General features: G+C 61.7%; 1 protein-coding gene across 2 annotated transcripts in view; it reads left to right on the top strand.

Moving 5' to 3' along the window:
* Positions 1–24,968, top strand: part of parga (poly (ADP-ribose) glycohydrolase a) — a 108,809-nt gene that overhangs the window by 70,341 nt on the left and 13,500 nt on the right. The gene's annotated exons all lie outside the window — the stretch shown is intronic.

The raw sequence follows: 24,968 nt of genomic DNA on the forward strand, positions 1-24,968 counted from the left end.
ACAGGGGAGCGGTGGTAACTCTACTGGTGGTAACTCGACCAGGGGGAGCGGTGGTAACTCGACCAGGGGGAGCGGTGGTAACTCGACCAGGGGGAGCGGTGGTAACTAGACAGGGGGAGCGGTGGTAACTAGACAGGGAAGCGGTGGTAACTCTACTGGTGGTAACTCGACCAGGGGGAGCGGTGTTAACTAGACCAGGGGGAGTGGTGGTAACTAGACCAGGGGGAGCGGTGGTAACTAGACCAGGGGGAGCAGTGGTAACTCGACCAAGGGGAGCGGTGGTAACTCGACCAGGGGGAGCGGTGGTAACTCGACCAGGGGGAGCGGTGGTAACTCGACCAGGGGGAGTGGTGGTAACTCGACCAGGGGTAGCGGTGGTAACTCGACCAGGGGGAGCAGTGGTAGCTAGACCAGGGGGAGCGGTGGTAACTAGACCAGGGGGAGCGGTGGTAACTAGACCAGGGGGAGCGGTGGTAACTAGACCAGGGGGAGCGGTGGTAACTAGACCAGGGGGAGCGGTGGTAACTAGACCAGGGGGAGCGATGGTAACTAGACCAGGGGGAGCGGTGGTAACTCGACCAGGGGGAGCAGTGGTAACTAGACCAGGGGGAGCGGTGGTAACTAGACAGGGGGAGCAGTGGTAACTCTACCGGTGGTAACTGGACCAGGGGGAGCAGTGGTAACTCTACCGGTGGTAACTCGACCAGGGGGGAGCGGTGGTAACTCGACCGGTGGTAACTCGACCAGGGGGAGCAGTGGTAACTCGACCAGGGGGAGCAGTGGTAACTCGACCAGGGGAGCGGTGGTAACTAGACCAGGGGGAGCGGTGGTAACTAGACCAGGGGGAGCGGTGGTAACTAGACCAGGGGGAGAGGTGGTAACTCGACCAGGGGGAGCGGTGGTAACTAGACCAGGGGGGAGCGGTGGTAACTAGACCAGGGGGAGCGGTGGTAACTAGACCAGGGGGAGCGGTGGTAACTAGACTATGGGAGCGGTGGTAACTAGACCAGGGGGAGCGGTGGGTACTAGACCAGGGGGAGCGGTGGTAACTAGACCAGGGGGAGCGGTGGTAACTAGACCAGGGGGAGCGGTGGTAACTAGACCAGGGGGAGCGGTGGTAACTAGACCAGGGGGAGCGGTGGTAACTAGACAGGGGGAGCGGTGGTAACTAGACCAGGGGAGCGGTGCTAACTCTACCGGTAGTAACTAGACCAGGGGGGAGCGGTGGTAACTCGACCAGGGGGGGAGCGGTGGTAACTCGACCAGGGGGAGCGGTGGTAACTCTACCGGTGGTAACTCGACCAGGGGGGAGCAGTGGTAACTCGACCAGGGGGAGCGGTGGTAACTCGACCAGGGGGAGCGGTGGTAACTCGACCAGGGGGAGCGGTGGTAACTCGACCAGGGGGAGCGGTGGTAACTCGACCAGGGGGAGCGGTGGTAACTCGACCAGGGGGAGCGGTGGTAACTCGACCAGGGGGAGCGGTGGTAACTCGACCAGGGGTAGCGGTGGTAACTCGACCAGGGGGAGCGGTGGTAACTAGACCAGGGGGAGCGGTGGTAACTAGACCAGGGGGAGCGGTGGTAACTCGACCAGGGGGAGCGGTGGTAACTCGACCAGGGGGAGCGGTGGTAACTAGACCAGGGGGAGCGGTGGTAACTCGACCAGGGGTAGCGGTGGTAACTCGACCAGGGGGAGCAGTGGTAACTAGACCAGGGGGAGCGGTGGTAACTAGACCAGGGGGAGCGGTGGTAACTAGACCAGGGGGAGCAGTGGTAACTAGACCAGGGGGAGCGGTGGTAACTCGACCAGGGGGAGCAGTGGTAACTAGACCAGGGGGAGCGGTGGTAACTAGACAGGGGGAGCAGTGGTAACTCTACCGGTGGTAACTCGACCAGGGGGAGCAGTGGTAACTCTACCGGTGGTAACTCGACCAGGGGGGAGCGGTGGTAACTCGACCGGTGGTAACTCGACCAGGGGGAGCAGTGGTAACTCGACCAGGGGGAGCAGTGGTAACTCGACCAGGGGAGCGGTGGTAACTAGACCAGGGGGAGCGGTGGTAACTAGACCAGGGGGAGCGGTGGTAACTAGACCAGGGGGAGAGGTGGTAACTCGACCAGGGGGAGAGGTGGTAACTCGACCAGGGGGAGCGGTGGTAACTAGACCAGGGGGAGCGGTGGTAACTAGACCAGGGGGAGCGGTGGTAACTAGACCAGGGGGAGCGGTGGTAACTAGACCATGGGAGCGGTGGGTACTAGACCAGGGGGAGCGGTGGTAACTAGACCAGGGGGAGCGGTGGTAACTAGACCAGGGGGAGCTGTGGTAACTAGACCAGGGGGAGCGGTGGTAACTAGACAGGGGGAGCGGTGGTAACTAGACCAGGGGGAGCGGTGGTAACTAGACCAGGGGGAGCGGTGGTAACTAGACCAGGGGAGCGGTGCTAACTATACCGGTAGTAACTAGACCAGGGGGGAGCGGTGGTAACTCGACCAGGGGGGGAGCGGTGGTAACTCGACCAGGGGGAGCGGTGGTAACTCGACCAGGGGGAGCGGTGGTAACTCTACCGGTGGTAACTCGACCAGGTGGGAGCAGTGGTAACTCGACCAGGGGGAGCGGTGGTAACTCGACCAGGGGGAGCGGTGGTAACTCGGGGGAGCGGTGGTAACTCGGGGGAGCGGTGGTAACTCGACCAGGGGGAGCGGTGGTAACTCGACCAGGGGGAGCGGTGGTAACTCGACCAGGGGTAGCGGTGGTAACTCGACCAGGGGTAGCGGTGGTAACTCGACCAGGGGAGCGGTGGTAACTAGACCAGGGGGAGCGGTGGTAACTAGACCAGGGGGAGCGGTGGTAACTAGACCAGGGGGAGCGGTGGTAACTCGACCAGGGGGAGCGGTGGTAACTCGACCAGGGGGAGCGGTGGTAACTCGACCAGGGGGAGCGGTGGTAACTCGACCAGGGGTAGCGGTGGTAACTCGACCAGGGGGAGCAGTGGTAACTAGACCAGGGGGAGCGGTGGTAACTAGACCAGGGGGAGCGGTGGTAACTAGACCAGGGGGAGCAGTGGTAACTCGACCAGGGGGAGCGGTGGTAACTCGACCAGGGGGAGCAGTGGTAACTAGACCAGGGGGAGCGGTGGTAACTAGATAGGGGGAGCGGTGCTAACTCTACCGGTAGTAACTAGACCAGGGGGGAGCGGTGGTAACTCGACCAGGGGGAGCGGTGGTAACTAGACCAGGGGGAGCGGTGGTAACTAGACCATGGGAGCGGTGGGTACTAGACCAGGGGGAGCGGTGGTAACTAGACCAGGGGGAGCGGTGGTAACTAGACCAGGGGGAGCTGTGGTAACTAGACCAGGGGGAGCGGTGGTAACTAGACAGGGGGAGCGGTGGTAACTAGACCAGGGGAAGCGGTGCTAACTCTACCGGTAGTAACTAGACCAGGGGGGAGCGGTGGTAACTCGACCAGGGGGGGAGCGGTGGTAACTCGACCAGGGGGAGCGGTGGTAACTCGACCAGGGGGAGCGGTGGTAACTCGACCAGGGGGAGCGGTGGTAACTCTACCGGTGGTAACTCGACCAGGGGGGAGCAGTGGTAACTCGACCAGGGGGAGCGGTGGTAACTCGACCAGGGGGAGCGGTGGTAACTCGACCAGGGGGAGCGGTGGTAACTCGACCAGGGGGAGCGGTGGTAACTCGACCAGGGGTAGCGGTGGTAACTCGACCAGGGGGAGCGGTGGTAACTCGACCAGGGGAGCGGTGGTAACTAGACCAGGGGGAGCGGTGGTAACTAGACCAGGGGGAGCGGTGGTAACTAGACCAGGGGGAGCGGTGGTAACTCGACCAGGGGGAGCGGTGGTAACTCGACCAGGGGGAGCGGTGGTAACTAGACCAGGGGGAGCGGTGGTAACTCGACCAGGGGTAGCGGTGGTAACTCGACCAGGGGGAGCAGTGGTAACTAGACCAGGGGGAGCGGTGGTAACTAGACCAGGGGGAGCGGTGGTAACTAGACCAGGGGGAGCAGTGGTAACTAGACCAGGGGGAGCGGTGGTAACTCGACCAGGGGGAGCAGTGGTAACTAGACCAGGGGGAGCGGTGGTAACTAGATAGGGGGAGCAGTGGTAACTCTACCGGTGGTAACTCGACCAGGGGGAGCAGTGGTAACTCTACCGGTGGTAACTCGACCAGGGGGGAGCGGTGGTAACTCGACCGGTGGTAACTCGAACAGGGGGAGCAGTGGTAACTCGCCCAGGGGGAGCAGTGGTAACTCGACCAGGGGAGCGGTGGTAACTAGACCAGGGGGAGCGGTGGTAACTAGACCAGGGGGAGCGGTGGTAACTAGACCAGGGGGAGAGGTGGTAACTCGACCAGGGGGAACGGTGGTAACTAGACCAGGGGGAGCGGTGGTAACTAGACCAGGGGGAGCGGTGGTAACTAGACCAGGGGAGCGGTGGGTACTAGACCAGGGGGAGCGGTGGTAACTAGACCAGGGGGAGCGGTGGTAACTAGACCAGGGGGAGCGGTGGTAACTAGACCAGGGGGAGCGGTGGTAACTAGACCAGGGGGAGCGGTGGTAACTAGACAGGGGGAGCGGTGGTAACTAGACCAGGGGGAGCGGTGGTAACTAGACCAGGGGAGCGGTGCTAACTCTACCGGTAGTAACTAGACCAGGGGGGAGCGGTGGTAACTCGACCAGGGGGGGAGCGGTGGTAACTCGACCAGGGGGAGCGGTGGTAACTCGACCAGGGGGAGCGGTGGTAACTCGACCAGGGGGAGCGGTGGTAACTCTACCGGTGGTAACTCGACCAGGGGGGAGCGGTGGTAACTCGACCAGGGGGAGCGGTGGTAACTCGACCAGGGGGATCGGTGGTAACTCGACCAGGGGGAGCGGTGGTAACTCGACCAGGGGGAGCGGTGGTAACTCGACCAGGGGGAGCGGTGGTAACTCGACCAGGGGGAGCGGTGGTAACTCGACCAGGGGGAGCGGTGGTAACTCGACCAGGGGTAGCGGTGGTAACTCGACCAGGGGGAGCGGTGGTAACTAGACCAGGGGGAGCGGTGGTAACTAGACCAGGGGGAGCGGTGGTAACTCGACCAGGGGGAGCGGTGGTAACTCGACCAGGGGGAGCGGTGGTAACTAGACCAGGGGAGCGGTGCTAACTCTACCGGTAGTAACTAGACCAGGGGGGAGCGGTGGTAACTCGACCAGGGGGGGAGCGGTGGTAACTCGACCAGGGGGAGCGGTGGTAACTCGACCAGGGGGAGCGGTGGTAACTCTACCGGTGGTAACTCGACCAGGGGGGAGCAGTGGTAACTCGACCAGGGGGGAGCAGTGGTAACTCGACCAGGGGGAGCGGTGGTAACTCGACCAGGGGGAGCGGTGGTAACTCGACCAGGGGGAGCGGTGGTAACTCGACCAGGGGGAGCGGTGGTAATTCGACCAGGGGGAGCGGTGGTAACTCGACCAGGGGGAGCGGTGGTAACTAGACCAGGGGGAGCAGTGGTAACTCGACCAGGGTTAGCGGTGGTAACTCGACCAGGGGGAGCGGTGGTAACTAGACAGGGGGAGCATTGGTAACTCTACCGGTGGTAACTCGACCAGTGGGAGCAGTGGTAACTCTACCGGTGGTAACTCGACCAGGGGGGAGCGGTGGTAACTCGACCGGTGGTAACTCGACCAGGGGAGCAGTGGTAACTCTACCGGTGGTAACTCGACCAGGGGGAGCAGTGGTAACTCTACCGGTGGTAACTCGACCAGGGGGAGCGGTGGTAACTCGACCAGGGGGAGCGGTGGTAACTAGACAGGGGGAGCGGTGGTAACTAGACAGGGGAGCGGTGTTAACTCTACTGGTGGTAACTCGACCAGGGGGAGCGGTGGTAACTAGACCAGGGGGAATGGTGGTAACTAGACCAGGGGGAGCGGTGGTAACTAGACCAGGGGGAGCGGTGGTAACTAGACCAGGGGGAGCGGTGGTAACTCGACCAGGGGGAGCGGTGGTAACTCGACCAGGGGGAGCGGTGGTAACTCGACCAGGGGGAGCAGTGGTAACTAGACCAGGGGGAGCAGTGGTAACTAGACCAGGGGGAGCGGTGGTAACTAGACCAGGGGGAGCAGTGGTAACTAGACCAGGGGGAGCGGTGGTAACTCGACCAGGGGGAGCAGTGGTAACTAGACCAGGGGGAGCGGTGGTAACTAGACAGGGGGAGCAGTGGTAACTCTACCGGTGGTAACTCGACCAGGGGAGCAGTGGTAACTCGACCAGGGGGAGCAGTGGTAACTCGACCAGGGGGGAGCGGTGGTAACTCGACCGGTGGTAACTCGACCAGGGGGAGCAGTGGTAACTCGACCAGGGGGAGCAGTGGTAACTCGACCAGGGGGAGCGGTGGGAACTAGACCAGGGGGAGCGGTGGTAACTCGACCAGGGGGAGCGGTGGTAAGTCGACCAGGGGGAGCGGTGGTAACTAGACCAGGGGGAGCAGTGGTAACTAGACCAGGGGGAGCGGTGGTAACTAGACCAGTGGAGCGGTGGGTACTAGACCAGGGGGAGCGGTGGTAACTAGACCAGGGGGAGCGGTGGTAACTAGACAGGGGGAGCGGTGGGTACTAGACCACGGGGAGCGGTGGTAACTAGACCAGGGGGAGCGGTGGTAACTAGACCAGGGGGAGCGGTGGTAACTAGACCAGGGGGAGCGGTGGTAACTAGACAGGGGGAGCGGTGGTAACTAGACCAGGGGGAGCGGTGGTAACTAGACCAGGGGGAGCGGTGGTAACTAGACCAGGGGAGCGGTGCTAACTCTACCGGTAGTAACTAGACCAGGGGGGAGCGGTGGTAACTCGACCAGGGGGGGAGCGGTGGTAACTCGACCAGGGGGAGCGGTGGTAACTCGACCAGGGGGAGCGGTGGTAACTCTACCGGGGGTAACTCGACCAGGGGGGAGCGGTGGTAACTCGACCAGGGGGAGCGGTGGTAACTCGACCAGGGGGAGCGGTGGTAACTCGACCAGGGGGAGCGGTGGTAACTCGACCAGGGGGAGCGGTGGTAACTCGACCAGGGGGAGCGGTGGTAACTCGACCAGGGGGAGCGGTGGTAACTCGACCAGGGGGAGCGGTGGTAACTCAACCAGGGGTAGTGGTGGTAACTCGACCAGGGGGAGCGGTGGTAACTCGACCAGGGGGAGCGGTGGTAACTCGACCAGGGCTAGCGGTGGTAACTAGACAGGGGGAGCAGTGGTAACTCTACCGGTGGTAACTCGACCAGTGGGAGCAGTGGTAACTCTACCGGTGGTAACTCGACCAGGGGGGAGCGGTGGTAACTCGACCGGTGGTAACTCGACCAGGTGGAGCAGTGGTAACTCTACCGGTGGTAACTCGTCCAGGGGGAGCGGTGGTAACTCTACCGGTGGTAACTCGACCAGGGGGAGCGGTGGTAACTCGACCAAGGGAGCGGTGGTAAATCGACCAGGGGGAGCGGTGGTAACTAGACCAGGGGGAGCGGTGGTAACTAGACAGGGGGAGCAGTGGTAACTCTACCGGTGGTAACTCGACCAGGGGTAGCGGTGGTAACTCTACCGGTGGTAACTCGACCAGGGGGGAGCGGTGGTAACTCGACCAGGGGGAGCGGTGGTAACTAGACCAGGGGGAACGGTAGTAACTCTACCAGGGGGAGCGGTGGTAACTCGACCAGGGGGAGCGGTGGTAACTCGACCAGGGGGAGCGGTGGTAACTAGACCAGGGGGAGCAGTGGTAACTAGACAGGGGGAGCAGTGGTAACTCTACCGGTGGTAACTCGACCAGGGGGAGCAGTGGTAACTCTACCGGTGGTAGCTCGACCAGGGGAGAGCGGTGGTAACTCGACCGTTGGTAACTCGACCAGGGGGGAGCGGTGGTAACTCTACCGGTGGTAACTCGACCAGGGGGAGCGGTGGTAACTAGACCAGTTGGAGAGATGGTAACTAGACAGGGGGAGCAGTGGTAACTCTACCGGTGGTAACTCGACCAGGGGGGAGCGGTGGTAACTCTACCGGTGGTAACTCGACCAGGGGGGAGCGGTGGTAACTCGACCGGTGGTAACTCGACCAGGTGGAGCAGTGGTAACTCTACCGGTGGTAACTCGTCCAGGGGGAGCGGTGGTAACTCTACCGGTGGTAACTCGACCAGGGGGAGCGGTGGTAACTCGACCAGGGGAGCGGTGGTAAATCGACCAGGGGGAGCGGTGGTAACTAGACCAGGGGGAGCGGTGGTAACTAGACAGGGGGAGCAGTGGTAACTCTACCGGTGGTAACTCGACCAGGGGTAGCGGTGGTAACTCTACCGGTGGTAACTCGACCAGGGGGGAGCGGTGGTAACTCGACCAGGGGGAGCGGTGGTAACTCGACCAGGGGGAGCGGTGGTAACTCTACCAGGGGGAGCGGTGGTAACTCGACCAGGGGGAGCGGTGGTAACTCGACCAGGGGGAGCGGTGGTAACTAGACCAGGGGGAGCAGTGGTAACTAGACAGGGGGAGCAGTGGTAACTCTACCGGTGGTAACTCGACCAGGGGGAGCAGTGGTAACTCTACCGGTGGTAGCTCGACCAGGGGAGAGCGGTGGTAACTCGACCGTTGGTAACTCGACCAGGGGGGAGCGGTGGTAACTCTACCGGTGGTAACTCGACCAGGGGGAGCGGTGGTAACTAGACCAGTTGGAGAGATGGTAACTAGACAGGGGGAGCAGTGGTAACTCTACCGGTGGTAACTCGACCAGGGGGGAGCGGTGGTAACTCTACCGGTGGTAACTCGACCAGGGGGAGCGGTGGTAACTAGACAGGGGGAGCGGTGGTAACTCTACCGGTGGTAACTCGACCAGGGGGAGCGGTGGTAACTCGACCAGGGGGAGCAGTGGTAACTAGACCGGTGGTAACTAGACCAGGGGGAGCGGTGGTAACTCGACCGGTGGTAACTAGACCAGGGGGAGCGGTGGTAACTCGACCGGTGGTAACTAGACCGGGGGGAGCGGTGGTAACTCGACCAGGGGGAGCGGTGGTAACTCGACCGGTGGTAACTAGACCAGGGGGAGCGATGGTAACTCGACCAGGGGGAGCGGTGATAACTCGACCGGTGGTAACTCGACCAGGGGGGAGCAGTGGTAACTCTACCGGTGGTAACTCGACCAGGGGGAGCGGTGGTAACTCGACCAGGGGGAGCGGTGGTAACTAGACAGGGGGAGCGGTGGTAACTCTACTGGTGGTAACTCGACCAGGGGGAGCGGTGGTAACTCCACCGGTGGTAACTCGACCAGAGGGGAGCAGTGGTAACTCGACCAAGGGGAGCGGTGGTAACTCGACCAGGGGGAGTGGTGGTAACTCGACCAGGGGTAGCAGTGACCAGGGGGAGCGGTGGTAACTCGACCAGGGGGTGCGGTGGTAACTCGACCAGGGGGAGCAGTGGTAACTCGACCAGGGGGAGCGGTGGTAACTAGACCAGGGGGAGCGGTGGTAACTAGACCAGGGGGAGCAGTGGTAACTCTACCGATGGTAACTCGACCAGGGGGGAGCGGTGGTAACTCGACCGGTGGTAACTCGACCAGGGGAAGCAGTGGTAACTCGACCAGGGGGAGCAGTGGTAACTCGACCAGGGGGAGCAGTGGTAACTCGACCAGGGGGAGCAGTGGTAACTCGACCAGGGGGAGCAGTGGTAACTCTACCGGTGGTAACTCGACCAGGGGGAGCGGTGGTAACTAGACCAGGGGGAGCGGTGGTAACTCGACCAGGGGTAGCGGTGGTAACTCGACCAGGGGGAGCGGTGGTAACTAGACCAGGGGGAGCGGTGGTAACTAGACCAGGGGGAGCAGTGGTAACTCTACCGATGGTAACTCGACCAGGGGGGAGCGGTGGTAACTCGACCGGTGGTAACTCGACCAGGGGAAGCAGTGGTAACTCTACCGGTGGTAACTCGACCAGGGGGGAGCGGTGGTAACTCTACCGGTGGTAACTCGACCAGGGGGAGCGGTGGTAACTAGACCAGGGGGAGCGGTGGTAACTAGACAGGGGGAGCAGTGGTAACTCTACCGGTGGTAACTCGACCAGGGGGGAGCGGTGGTAACTCTACCGGTGGTAACTCGACCAGGGGGAGCGGTGGTAACTAGACCAGTTGGAGAGATGGTAACTAGACAGGGGGAGCAGTGGTAACTCTACCGGTGGTAACTCGACCAGGGGGGAGCGGTGGTAACTCTACCGGTGGTAACTCGACCAGGGGGGAGCGGTGGTAACTCTACCGGTGGTAACTCGACCAGGGGGAGCGGTGGTAACTAGACAGGGGGAGCGGTGGTAACTCTACCGGTGGTAACTCGACCAGGGGGAGTGGTGGTAACTAGACCATGGGGAGCGGTGGTAACTCGACCAGGGGGAGCGGTGGTAACTAGACCGGTGGTAACTAGACCAGGGGGAGCGGTGGTAACTCGACCGGTGGTAACTAGACCAGGGGGAGCGGTGGTAACTCGACCAGGGGGAGAGGTGGTAACTCGACCAGGGGGAGCGGTGGTAACTCGACCGGTGGTAACTAGACCAGGGGGAGCGATGGTAACTCGACCAGGGGGAGCGGTGATAACTCGACCGGTGGTAACTCGACCAGGGGGGAGCGGTTGTAACTCTACCAGTGGTAACTCGACCAGGGGGAGCAGTGGTAACTCTACCGGTGGTAACTCGACCAGGGGGAGCGGTGGTAACTCGACCAGGGGGAGCGGTGGTAACTAGACAGGGGGAGCGGTGGTAACTCTACTGGTGGTAACTCGACCAGGGGGAGCGGTGGTAACTCCACCGGTGGTAACTCGACCAGAGGGGAGCAGTGGTAACTCGACCAAGGGGAGCGGTGGTAACTCGACCATGGGGAGTGGTGGTAACTCTACCGGTGGTAACTCGACCAGGGGGAGCTGTGGTAACTCGACCAGGGGGAGCGGTGGTAACTCGACCAGGGGGAGTGGTGGTAACTCGACCAGGGGTAGCAGTGACCAGGGGGAGCGGTGGTAACTCGACCAGGGGGTGCGGTGGTAACTCGACCAGGGGGAGCAGTGGTAACTCGACCAGGGGGAGCGGTGGTAACTAGACCAGGGGGAGCGGTGGTAACTAGACCAGGGGGAGCAGTGGTAACTCTACCGATGGTAACTCGACCAGGGGGGAGCGGTGGTAACTCGACCGGTGGTAACTCGACCAGGGGAAGCAGTGGTAACTCGACCAGGGGGAGCAGTGGTAACTCGACCAGGGGGAGCAGTGGTAACTCGACCAGGGGGAGCAGTGGTAACTCGACCAGGGGGAGCAGTGGTAACTCGACCAGGGGGAGCAGTGGTAACTCTACCGGTGGTAACTCGACCAGGGGGAGCGGTGGTAACTAGACCAGGGGGTGCGGTGGTAACTCGACCAGGGGGAGCAGTGGTAACTCGACCAGGGGGAGCGGTGGTAACTAGACCAGGGGGAGCGGTGGTAACTAGACCAGGGGGAGCAGTGGTAACTCTACCGATGGTAACTCGACCAGGGGGGAGCGGTGGTAACTCGACCGGTGGTAACTCGACCAGGGGAAGCAGTGGTAACTCGACCAGGGGGAGCAGTGGTAACTCGACCAGGGGGAGCAGTGGTAACTCGACCAGGGGGAGCAGTGGTAACTCGACCAGGGGGAGCAGTGGTAACTCTACCGGTGGTAACTCGACCAGGGGGAGCGGTGGTAACTAGACCAGGGGGAGCGGTGGTAACTCGACCAGGGGTAGCGGTGGTAACTCGACCAGGGGGAGCGGTGGTAACTAGACCAGGGGGAGCGGTGGTAACTAGACCAGGGGGAGCAGTGGTAACTCTACCGATGGTAACTCGACCAGGGGGGAGCGGTGGTAACTCGACCGGTGGTAACTCGACCAGGGGAGGCAGTGGTAACTCTACCGGTGGTAACTCGACCAGGGGGGAGCGGTGGTAACTCTACCGGTGGTAACTCGACCAGGGGGAGCGGTGGTAACTAGACAGGGGGAGCAGTGGTAACTCTACCGGTGGTAACTCGACCAGGGGGGAGCGGTGGTAACTCTACCGGTGGTAACTAGACAGGGGGAGCGGTGGTAACTCTACCGGTGGTAACTCGACCAGGGGGAGCGGTGGTAACTCGACCAGGGGGAGCGGTGGTAACTAGACCGGTAGTAATTAGACCAGGGGGAGCGGTGGTAACTCGACCAGGGGGAGCGGTGGTAACTAGACCGCTGGTAACTCAACCAGGGGGAGCGGTGGTAACTCGACCAGGGGGAGCGGTGGTAACTCGACCAGGGGAGCGGTGGTAACTAGACCAGGGGGAGCGTTAGTAACTAGACCAGGGGGAGCGGTGGTAACTAGACCAGGGGGAGTTGTTGTAACTAGACCAGGGGGAGCGGTGGTAACTAGACCAGGGGGAGCGGTGGTAACTAGACCAGGGGGAGCGGTGGTAACAAGACCAGGGGGTGCGGTGGTAACTAGACCAGGGGAGCGGTGGTAACTCGACCGGTGGTAACTAGACCAGGGGGAGCAGTGGTAACTCGACCAGGGGGAGAGGTGGTAACTCGACCAGGGGGAGCGGTGGTAACTCGACCGGTGGTAACTAGACCAGGGGGAGCGATGGTAACTCGACCAGGGGGAGCGGTGATAACTCGACCGGTGGTAACTCGACCAGGGTGGAGCGGTTGTAACTCTACCAGTGGTAACTCGACCAGGGGGAGCAGTGGTAACTCTACCGGTGGTAACTCGACCAGGGGGAGCGGTGGTAACTCGACCAGGGGGAGCGGTGGTAACTAGACAGGGGGAGCGGTGGTAACTCTACTGGTGGTAACTCGACCAGGGGGAGCGGTGGTAACTCCACCGGTGGTAACTCGACCAGATGGGAGCGGTGGTAACTCGACCAAGGGGAGCGGTGGTAACTCGACCAGGGGGAGTGGTGGTAACTCTACCGGTGGTAACTCGACCAGGGGGAGCTGTGGTAACTCGACCAGGGGGAGCGGTGGTAACTCGACCAGGGGTAGCAGTGACCAGGGGGAGCGGTGGTAACTCGACCAGGGGGTGCGGTGGTAACTCGACCAGGGGGAGCGGTGGTAACTCGACCAGGGGGAGCAGTGGTAACTCGACCAGGGGGAGCGGTGGTAACTAGACCAGGGGGAGCGGTGGTAACTAGACCAGGGGGAGCAGTGGTAACTCTACCGATGGTAACTCGACCAGGGGTAGCGGTGGTAACTCGACCAGGGGGAGCGGTGGTAACTCGACCAGGGGAGCGGTGGTAACTCGACCAGGGGGAGCGGTGGTAACTAGACAGGGGGAGCAGTGGTAACTCTACCGGTGGTAACTCGACCAGTGGGAGCAGTGGTAACTCTACCGGTGGTAACTCGACCAGGGGGGAGCGGTGGTAACTCGACCGGTGGTAACTCGACCAGGTGGAGCAGTGGTAACTCGACCGGTGGTAACTCGACCAGGGGGGAGCGGTGGAAACTCTACCGTTGGTAACTCGACCAGGGGGAGCGGTGGTAACTCGACCAGGGGAGCGGTGGTAAATCGACCAGGGGGAGCGGTGGTAACTAGACCAGGGGGAGCGGTGGTAACTAGACAGGGGGAGCAGTGGTAACTCTACCGGTGGTAACTCGACCAGGGGTAGCGGTGTTAACTCTACCGGTGGTAACTCTACCAGGGGGGAGCGGTGGTAACTCGACCAGGGGGAGCGGTGGTAACTAGACCAGGGGGAACGGTGGTAACTAGACCAGGGGGAACGGTAGTAACTCTACCAGGGGGAGCGGTGGTAACTCGACCAGGGGGAGCGGTGGTAACTCGACCAGGGGGAGCGGTGGTAACTAGACCAGGGGGAGCAGTGGTAACTAGACAGGGGGAGCAGTGGTAACTCTACCGGTGGTAACTCGACCAGGGGGAGCACTGGTAACTCTACCGGTGGTAGCTCGACCAGGGGAGAGCGGTGGTAACTCGACCGTTGGTAACTCGACCAGGGGGGAGCGGTGGTAACTCTACCGGTGGTAACTCGACCAGGGGGAGCGGTGGTAACTAGACCAGGGGGAGAGATGGTAACTAGACAGGGGGAGCAGTGGTAACTCTACCGGTGGTAACTCGACCAGGGGGGAGCGGTGGTAACTCTACCGGTGGTAACTCGACCAGGGGGGAGCGGTGGTAACTCTACCGGTGGTAACTCGACCAGGGGGAGCGGTGGTAACTAGACAGGGGGAGCGGTGGTAACTCTACCGGTGGTAACTCGACCAGGGGGAGTGGTGGTAACTCGACCAGGGGGAGCAGTGGTAACTCGACCAGGGGGAGCGGTGGTAACTAGACCAGGGGGAGCGGTGGTAACTAGACCAGGGGGAGCAGTGGTAACTCTACCGATGGTAACTCGACCAGGGGGGAGCGGTGGTAACTCGACCGGTGGTAATTCGACCAGGGGAAGCAGTGGTAACTCGACCAGGGGGATCAGTGGTAACTCGACCAGGGGGAGCAGTGGTAACTCGACCAGGGGGAGCAGTGGTAACTCGACCAGGGGGAGCAGTGGTAACTCTACCGGTGGTAACTCGACCAGGGGGAGCGGTGGTAACTCGACCAGGGGGAGCGGTGGTAACTCGACCAGGGGGAGCGGTGGTAACTAGACCAGGGGGAGCGGTGGTAACTAGACCAGGGGGAGCAGTGGTAACTCGACCGGTGGTAACTTGACCAGGGGAAGCAGTGGTAACTCTACCGGTGGTAACTCGACCAGGGGGAGCGGTGGTAACTAGACCAGGGGGAGCGGTGGTAACTAGACAGGGGGAGCAGTGGTAACTCTACCGGTGGTAACTCGACCAGGGGGGAGCGGTGGTAACTCTACCGGTGGTAACTCGACCAGGGGGGAGCGGTGGTAACTCTACCGGTGGTAACTCGACCAGGGGGAGCGGTGGTAACTAGACAGGGGGAGCGGTGGTAACTCTACCGGTGGTAACTCGACCAGGGGGAGTGGTGGTAACTAGACCATGGGGAGCGGTGGTAACTCGACCAGGGGGAGCAGTGGTAACTAGACCGGTGGTAACTAGACCAGGGGGAGCGGTGGTAACTCGACCGGTGGTAACTAGACCAGGGGGAGCGGTGGTAACTCGACCGGTGGTAACTAGACCAGGGGGAGCGATGGTAACTCGACCAGGGGGAGCGGTGATAACTCGACCGGTGGTAACTCGACCAGGGGGGAGCAGTGGTAACTCTACCGGTGGTAACTCGACCAGGGGGAGCGGTGGTAACTCGACCAGGGGGAGCGGTGGTAACTAGACAGGGGGAGCGGTGGTAACTCTACTGGTGGTAACTCGACCAGGGGGAGCGGTGGTAACTCCACCGGTGGTAACTCGACCAGAGGGGAGCAGTGGTAACTCGACCAAGGGGAGCGGTGGTAACTCGACCATGGGGAGTGGTGGTAACTCTACCGGTGGTAACTCGACCAGGGGGAGCTGTGGTAACTCGACCAGGGGGAGCGGTGGTAACTCGACCAGGGGGAGTGGTGGTAACTCGAACAGGGGTAGCAGTGACCAGGGGGAGCGGTGGTAACTCGACCAGGGGGTGCGGTGGTAACTCGACCAGGGGGAGTGGTGGTAACTCGAACAGGGGTAGCAGTGACCAGGGGGAGCGGTGGTAACTCGACCAGGGGGTGCGGTGGTAACTCGACCAGGGGGATCAGTGGTAACTCGACCAGGGGGAGCAGTGGTAACTCGACCAGGGGGAGCAGTGGTAACTCGACCAGGGGGAGTGGTGGTAACTCGACCAGGGGGAGCAGTGGTAACTCTACCGGTGGTAACTCGACCAGGGGGAGCGGTGGTAACTAGACCAGGGGGTGCGGTGGTAACTCGACCAGGGGGAGCAGTGGTAACTCTACCGATGGTAACTCGACCAGGGGGGAGCGGTGGTAACTCGACCGGTGGTAATTCGACCAGGGGAAGCAGTGGTAACTCGACCAGGGGGATCAGTGGTAACTCGACCAGGGGGAGCAGTGGTAACTCGACCAGGGGGAGCAGTGGTAACTCGACCAGGGGGAGCAGTGGTAACTCTACCGGTGGTAACTCGACCAGGGGGAGCGGTGGTAACTCGACCAGGGGGAGCGGTGGTAACTCGACCAGGGGGAGCGGTGGTAACTAGACCAGGGGGAGCGGTGGTAACTAGACCAGGGGGAGCAGTGGTAACTCGACCGGTGGTAACTTGACCAGGGGAAGCAGTGGTAACTCTACCGGTGGTAACTCGACCAGGGGGAGCGGTGGTAACTAGACCAGGGGGAGCGGTGGTAACTAGACAGGGGGAGCAGTGGTAACTCTACCGGTGGTAACTCGACCAGGGGGGAGCGGTGGTAACTCTACCGGTGGTAACTCGACCAGGGGGGAGCGGTGGTAACTCTACCGGTGGTAACTCGACCAGGGGGAGCGGTGGTAACTAGACAGGGGGAGCGGTGGTAACTCTACCGGTGGTAACTCGACCAGGGGGAGTGGTGGTAACTAGACCATGGGGAGCGGTGGTAACTCGACCAGGGGGAGCAGTGGTAACTAGACCGGTGGTAACTAGACCAGGGGGAGCGGTGGTAACTCGACCGGTGGTAACTAGACCAGGGGGAGCGGTGGTAACTCGACCGGTGGTAACTAGACCAGGGGGAGCGATGGTAACTCGACCAGGGGGAGCGGTGATAACTCGACCGGTGGTAACTCGACCAGGGGGGAGCAGTGGTAACTCTACCGGTGGTAACTCGACCAGGGGGAGCGGTGGTAACTCGACCAGGGGGAGCGGTGGTAACTAGACAGGGGGAGCGGTGGTAACTCTACTGGTGGTAACTCGACCAGGGGGAGCGGTGGTAACTCCACCGGTGGTAACTCGACCAGAGGGGAGCAGTGGTAACTCGACCAAGGGGAGCGGTGGTAACTCGACCATGGGGAGTGGTGGTAACTCTACCGGTGGTAACTCGACCAGGGGGAGCTGTGGTAACTCGACCAGGGGGAGCGGTGGTAACTCGACCAGGGGGAGTGGTGGTAACTCGAACAGGGGTAGCAGTGACCAGGGGGAGCGGTGGTAACTCGACCAGGGGGTGCGGTGGTAACTCGACCAGGGGGAGTGGTGGTAACTCGAACAGGGGTAGCAGTGACCAGGGGGAGCGGTGGTAACTCGACCAGGGGGTGCGGTGGTAACTCGACCAGGGGAAGCAGTGGTAACTCGACCAGGGGGAGCAGTGGTAACTCGACCAGGGGGAGCAGTGGTAACTCGACCAGGGGGAGCAGTGGTAACTCGACCAGGGGGAGCAGTGGTAACTCTACCGGTGGTAACTCGACCAGGGGGAGCGGTGGTAACTAGACCAGGGGGTGCGGTGGTAACTCGACCAGGGGTAGCGGTGGTAACTCGACCAGGGGGAGCGGTGGTAACTAGACCAGGGGGAGCGGTGGTAACTAGACCGGTGGGAGCAGTGGTAACTCTACCGATGGTAACTCGACCAGGGGGGAGCGGTGGTAACTCGACCGGTGTTAACTCGACCAGGGGAAGCAGTGGTAACTCTACCGGTGGTAACTCGACCAGGGGGGAGCGGTGGTAACTCTACCGGTGGTAACTCGACCAGGGGGAGCGGTGGTAACTAGACCAGGGGGAGCGGTGGTAACTAGACAGGGGGAGCAGTGGTAACTCTACCGGTGGTAACTCGACCAGGGGGGAGCGGTGGTAACTCTACCGGTGGTAACTCGACCAGGGGGAGCGGTGGTAACTAGACCAGTTGGAGAGATGGTAACTAGACAGGGGGAGCAGTGGTAACTCTACCGGTGGTAACTCGACCAGGGGGGAGCGGTGGTAACTCTACCGGTGGTAACTCGACCAGGGGGGAGCGGTGGTAACTCTACCGGTGGTAACTCGACCAGGGGGAGCGGTGGTAACTAGACAGGGGGAGCGGTGGTAACTCTACCGGTGGTAACTCGACCAGGGGGAGTGGTGGTAACTCGACCAGGGGGAGCGGTGGTAACTAGACCGGTGGTAACTAGACCAGGGGGAGCGGTGGTAACTCGACCGGTGGTAACTAGACCAGGGGGAGCGGTGGTAACTCGACCGGTGGTAACTAGACCAGGGGGAGCGGTGGTAACTCGACCAGGGGGAGAGGTGGTAACTCGACCAGGGGGAGCGGTGGTAACTCGACCGGTGGTAACTAGACCAGGGGGAGCGATGGTAACTCGACCAGGGGGAGCGGTGATAACTCGACCGGTGGTAACTCGACCAGGGGGGAGCGGTTGTAACTCTACCAGTGGTAACTCGACCAGGGGGAGCAGTGGTAACTCTACCGGTGGTAACTCGACCAGGGGGAGCGGTGGTAACTCGACCAGGGGGAGCGGTGGTAACTAGACAGGGGGAGCGGTGGTAACTCTACTGGTGGTAACTCGACCAGGGGGAGCGGTGGTAACTCCACCGGTGGTAACTCGACCAGAGGGGAGCAGTGGTAACTCGACCAAGGGGAGCGGTGGTAACTCGACCAGGGGGAGCGGTGGTAACTCGACCAGGGGGAGTGGTGGTAACTCGACCAGGGGTAGCAGTGACCAGGGGGAGCGGTGGTAACTCGACCAGGGGGAGCGGTGGTAACTAGACCAGGGGGAGCGGTGGTAACTAGACCAGGGGGAGCAGTGGTAACTCTACCGATGGTAACTCGACCAGGGGGGAGCGGTGGTAACTCGACCGGTGGTAACTCGACCAGGGGGAGCGGTGGTAACTAGACCAGGGGGAGCGGTGGTAACTAGACAGGGGGAGCAGTGGTAACTCTACCGGTGGTAACTCGACCAGGGGGGAGCGGTGGTAACTCGACCGGTGGTAACTCGACCAGGGGAAGCAGTGGTAACTCTACCGGTGGTAACTCGACCAGGGGGGAGCGGTGGTAACTCTACCGGTGGTAACTCGACCAGGGGGAGCGGTGGTAACTAGACCAGGGGGAGCGGTGGTAACTAGACAGGGGGAGCAGTGGTAACTCTACCGGTGGTAACTCGACCAGGGGGGAGCGGTGGTAACTCTACCGGTGGTAACTCGACCAGGGGGAGCGGTGGTAACTAGACCAGTTGGAGAGATGGTAACTAGACAGGGGGAGCAGTGGTAACTCTACCGGTGGTAACTCGACCAGGGGGGAGCGGTGGTAACTCTACCGGTGGTAACTCGACCAGGGGGAGCGGTGGTAACTCTACCGGTGGTAACTCGACCAGGGGGAGCGGTGGTAACTAGACAGGGGGAGCGGTGGTAACTCTACCGGTGGTAACTCGACCAGGGGGAGTGGTGGTAACTAGACCATGGGGAGCGGTGGTAACTCGACCAGGGGGAGCGGTGGTAACTAGACCGGTGGTAACTAGACCAGGGGGAGCGGTGGTAACTCGACCGGTGGTAACTAGACCAGGGGGAGCGGTGGTAACTCGACCGGTGGTAACTAGACCAGGGGGAGCGGTGGTAACTCGACCAGGGGGAGAGGTGGTAACTCGACCAGGGGGAGCGGTGGTAACTCGACCGGTGGTAACTAGACCAGGGGGAGCGATGGTAACTCGACCAGGGGGAGCGGTGATAACTCGACCGGTGGTAACTCGACCAGGGGGGAGCGGTTGTAACTCTACCAGTGGTAACTCGACCAGGGGGAGCAGTGGTAACTCTACCGGTGGTAACTCGACCAGGGGGAGCGGTGGTAACTCGACCAGGGGGAGCGGTGGTAACTAGACAGGGGGAGCGGTGGTAACTCTACTGGTGGTAACTCGACCAGGGGGAGCGGTGGTAACTCCACCGGTGGTAACTCGACCAGAGGGGAGCAGTGGTAACTCGACCAAGGGGAGCGGTGGTAACTCGACCAGGGGGAGCGGTGGTAACTCGACCAGGGGGAGTGGTGGTAACTCGACCAGGGGTAGCAGTGACCAGGGGGAGCGGTGGTAACTCGACCAGGGGGTGCGGTGGTAACTCGACCAGGGGGAGCGGTGGTAACTCGACCAGGGGGAGCGGTGGTAACTAGACCAGGGGGAGCAGTGGTAACTCTACCGATGGTAACTCGACCAGGGGGGAGCGGTGGTAACTCGACCGGTGGTAACTCGACCAGGGGAAGCAGTGGTAACTCGACCAGGGGGAGCGGTGGTAACTAGACAGGGGGAGCGGTGGTAACTCTACTGGTGGTAACTCGACCAGGGGGAGCGGTGGTAACTCCACCGGTGGTAACTCGACCAGAGGGGAGCAGTGGTAACTCGACCAAGGGGAGCGGTGGTAACTCGACCAGGGGGAGCGGTGGTAACTCGACCAGGGGGAGTGGTGGTAACTCGACCAGGGGTAGCAGTGACCAGGGGGAGCGGTGGTAACTCGACCAGGGGGTGCGGTGGTAACTCGACCAGGGGGAGCAGTGGTAACTCGACCAGGGGGAGCGGTGGTAACTAGACCAGGGGGAGCGGTGGTAACTAGACCAGGGGGAGCAGTGGTAACTCTACCGATGGTAACTCGACCAGGGGGGAGCGGTGGTAACTCGACCGGTGGTAACTCGACCAGGGGAAGCAGTGGTAACTCGACCAGGGGGAGCAGTGGTAACTCGACCAGGGGGAGCAGTGGTAACTCGACCAGGGGGAGCAGTGGTAACTCGACCAGGGGGAGCAGTGGTAACTCTACCGGTGGTAACTCGACCAGGGGGAGCGGTGGTAACTAGACCAGGGGGAGCGGTGGTAACTCGACCAGGGGTAGCGGTGGTAACTCGACCAGGGGGAGCGGTGGTAACTAGACCAGGGGGAGCGGTGGTAACTAGACCAGGGGGAGCAGTGGTAACTCTACCGATGGTAACTCGACCAGGGGGGAGCGGTGGTAACTCGACCGGTGGTAACTCGACCAGGGGAGGCAGTGGTAACTCTACCGGTGGTAACTCGACCAGGGGGGAGCGCTGGTAACTCTACCGGTGGTAACTCGACCAGGGGGAGCGGTGGTAACTAGACCAGGGGGAGCGGTGGTAACTAGACAGGGGGAGCAGTGGTAACTCTACCGGTGGTAACTCGACCAGGGGGGAGCGGTGGTAACTCTACCGGTGGTAACTAGACAGGGGGAGCGGTGGTAACTCTACCGGTGGTAACTCGACCAGGGGGAGCGGTGGTAAATCGACCAGGGGGAGCGGTGGCAACTAGACCGGTAGTAATTAGACCAGGGGGAGCGGTGGTAACTCGACCAGGGGGAGCGGTGGTAACTAGACCGCTGGTAACTCAACCAGGGGGAGCGGTGGTAACTCGACCAGGGGGAGCGGTGGTAACTCGACCAGGGGAGCGGTGGTAACTAGACCAGGGGGAGCGTTAGTAACTAGACCAGGGGGAGCGGTGGTAACTAGACCAGGGGGAGCGGTGGTAACTAGACCAGGGGGAGCGGTGGTAACAAGACCAGGGGGTGCGGTGGTAACTAGACCAGGGGAGCGGTGGTAACTTGACCGGTGGTAACTAGACCAGGGGGAGCAGTGGTAACTCGACCAGGGGGAGAGGTGGTAACTCGACCAGGGGGAGCGGTGGTAACTCGACCGGTGGTAACTAGACCAGGGGGAGCGATGGTAACTCGACCAGGGGGAGCGGTGATAACTCTACCGGTGGTAACTCGACCAGGGTGGAGCGGTTGTAACTCTACCAGTGGTAACTCGACCAGGGGGAGCAGTGGTAACTCTACCGGTGGTAACTCGACCAGGGGGAGCGGTGGTAACTAGACAGGGGGAGCGGTGGTAACTCTACTGGTGGTAACTCGACCAGGGGGAGCGGTGGTAACTCCACCGGTGGTAACTCGACCAGATGGGAGCGGTGGTAACTCGACCAAGGGGAGCGGTGGTAACTCGACCAGGGGGAGTGGTGGTAACTCTACCGGTGGTAACTCGACCAGGGGGAGCTGTGGTAACTCGACCAGGGGGAGCGGTGGTAACTCGACCAGAGGTAGCAGTGACCAGGGGGAGCGGTGGTAACTCGACCAGGGGGTGCGGTGGTAACTCGACCAGGGGGAGCGGTGGTAACTCGACCAGGGGGAGCAGTGGTAACTCGACCAGGGGGAGCGGTGGTAACTAGACCAGGGGGAGCGGTGGTAACTAGACCAGGGGGAGCAGTGGTAACTCTACCGATGGTAACTCGACCAGGGGTAGCGGTGGTAACTCGACCAGGGGGAGCGGTGGTAACTCGACCAGGGGGAGCGGTGGTAACTCGACCAGGGGGAGCGGTGGTAACTAGACAGGGGGAGCAGTGGTAACTCTACCGGTGGTAACTCGACCAGTGGGAGCAGTGGTAACTCTACCGGTGGTAACTCGACCAGGGTGGAGCGGTGGTAACTCGACCGGTGGTAACTCGACCAGGTGGAGCAGTGGTAACTCGACCGGTGGTAACTCGACCAGGGGGGAGCGGTGGAAACTCTACCGGTGGTAACTCGACCAGGGGGAGCGGTGGTAACTCGACCAGGGGAGCGGTGGTAAATCGACCAGGGGGAGCGGTGGTAACTAGACCAGGGGGAGCGGTGGTAACTAGACAGGGGGAGCAGTGGTAACTCTACCGGTGGTAACTCAACCAGGGGTAGCGGTGTTAACTCTACCGGTGGTAACTCTACCAGGGGGGAGCGGTGGTAACTCGACCAGGGGGAGCGGTGGTAACTAGACCAGGGGGAACGGTGGTAACTAGACCAGGGGGAACGGTAGTAACTCTACCAGGGGGAGCGGTGGTAACTCGACCAGGGGGAGCGGTGGTAACTCGACCAGGGGGAGCGGTGGTAACTAGACCAGGGGGAGCAGTGGTAACTAGACAGGGGGAGCAGTGGTAACTCTACCGGTGGTAACTCGACCAGGGGGAGCACTGGTAACTCTACCGGTGGTAGCTCGACCAGGGGAGAGCGGTGGTAACTCGACCGTTGGTAACTCGACCAGGGGGGAGCGGTGGTAACTCTACCGGTGGTAACTCGACCAGGGGGAGCGGTGGTAACTAGACCAGGGGGAGAGATGGTAACTAGACAGGGGGAGCAGTGGTAACTCTACCGGTGGTAACTCGACCAGGGGGGAGCGGTGGTAACTCTACCGGTGGTAACTCTACCGGTGGTAACTCGACCAGGGGGGAGCGGTGGTTACTCTACCGGTGGTAACTCGACCAGGGGGAGCGGTGGTAACTAGACAGGGGGAGCGGTGGTAACTCTACCGGTGGTAACTCGACCAGGGGGAGTGGTGGTAACTCGACCAGGGGGAGCAGTGGTAACTCGACCAGGGGGAGCGGTGGTAACTAGACCAGGGGGAGCGGTGGTAACTAGACCAGGGGGAGCGGTGGTAACTAGACCAGGGGGAGCAGTGGTAACTCTACCGATGGTAACTCGACCAGGGGGGAGCGGTGGTAACTCGACCGGTGGTAATTCGACCAGGGGAAGCAGTGGTAACTCGACCAGGGGGATCAGTGGTAACTCGACCAGGGGGAGCAGTGGTAACTCGACCAGGGGGAGCAGTGGTAACTCGACCAGGGGGAGCAGTGGTAACTCTACCGGTGGTAACTCGACCAGGGGGAGCGGTGGTAACTCGACCAGGGGTAGCGGTGGTAACTCGACCAGGGGGAGCGGTGGTAACTCGACCAGGGGGAGCGGTGGTAACTAGACCAGGGGGAGCGGTGGTAACTAGACCAGGGGGAGCAGTGGTAACTCGACCGGTGGTAACTCGACCAGGGGAAGCAGTGGTAACTCTACCGGTGGTAACTCAACCAGGGGGAGCGGTGGTAACTAGACCAGGGGGAGCGGTGGTAACTAGACAGGGGGAGCAGTGGTAACTCTACCGGTGGTAACTCGACCAGGGGGGAGCGGTGGTAACTCTACCGGTGGTAACTCGACCAGGGGGAGCGGTGGTAACTCGACCAGGGGGAGCGGTGGTAACTCGACCAGGGGGAGCGGTGGTAACTCTACCGGTGGTAACTAGACAGGGGGAGCGGTGGTAACTCTACCGGTGGTAACTCGACCAGGGGGAGCGGTGGTAACTCGACCAGGGGGAGCGGTGGTAACTAGACCGGTAGTAACTAGACCAGGGGGAGCGGTGGTAACTCGACCAGGGGGAGCGGTGGTAACTAGACCGCTGGTAACTCAACCAGGGGGAGCGGTGGTAACTCGACCAGGGGGAGCGGTGGTAACTCGACCAGGGGAGCGGTGGTAACTAGACCAGGGGGAGCGTTAGTAACTAGACCAGGGGGAGCGGTGGTAACTAGACCAGGGGGAGTTGTTGTAACTAGACCAGGGGGAGCGGTGGTAACTAGACCAGCGGGAGCGGTGGTAACTAGACCAGGGGGAGCGGTGGTAACTAGAAAGGGGGAGCAGTGGTAACTCTACCGGTGGTAACTCGACCAGGGGGGAGCGGTGGTAACTCGACCAGGGGAGCGGTGGTAACTAGACCAGGGGGAGCGTTAGTAAGTAGACCAGGGGGAGCGGTGGTAACTAGACCAGGGGGAGTTGTTGTAACTAGACCAGGGGGAGCGGTGGTAACTAGACCAGGGGGAGCGGTGGTAACTAGACCAGGGGGAGCGGTGGTAACAAGACCAGGGGGTGCGGTGGTAACTAGACCAGGGGGAGCGGTGGTAACTCGACCGGTGGTAACTAGACCAGGGGGAGCGGTGGTAACTCGACCAGGGGGAGAGGTGGTAACTCGACCAGGGGGAGCGGTGGTAACTCGACCGGTGGTAACTAGACCAGGGGGAGCGATGGTAACTCGACCAGGGTGGAGCGGTTGTAACTCTACCAGTGGTAACTCGACCAGGGGGAGCGGTGGTAACTCGACCAGGGGGAGCAGTGGTAACTCGACCAGGGGGAGCGGTGGTAACTCGACCAGGGGGAGCGGTGGTAACTAGACCAGGGGGAGCGGTGGTAACTAGACAGGGGGAGCAGTGGTAACTCTACCGGTGGTAACTCGACCAGGGGGGAGCGGTGGTAACTCTACCGGTGGTAACTAGACAGGGGGAGCGGTGGTAACTCTACCGGTGGTAACTCGACCAGGGGGAGCTGTGGTAACTCGACCAGGGGGAGCGGTGGTA

Source organism: Oncorhynchus mykiss, chromosome 20, assembly GCF_013265735.2.
Source record: "Oncorhynchus mykiss isolate Arlee chromosome 20, USDA_OmykA_1.1, whole genome shotgun sequence".
In the NCBI taxonomy this organism is placed as follows: domain Eukaryota; kingdom Metazoa; phylum Chordata; class Actinopteri; order Salmoniformes; family Salmonidae; genus Oncorhynchus; species Oncorhynchus mykiss.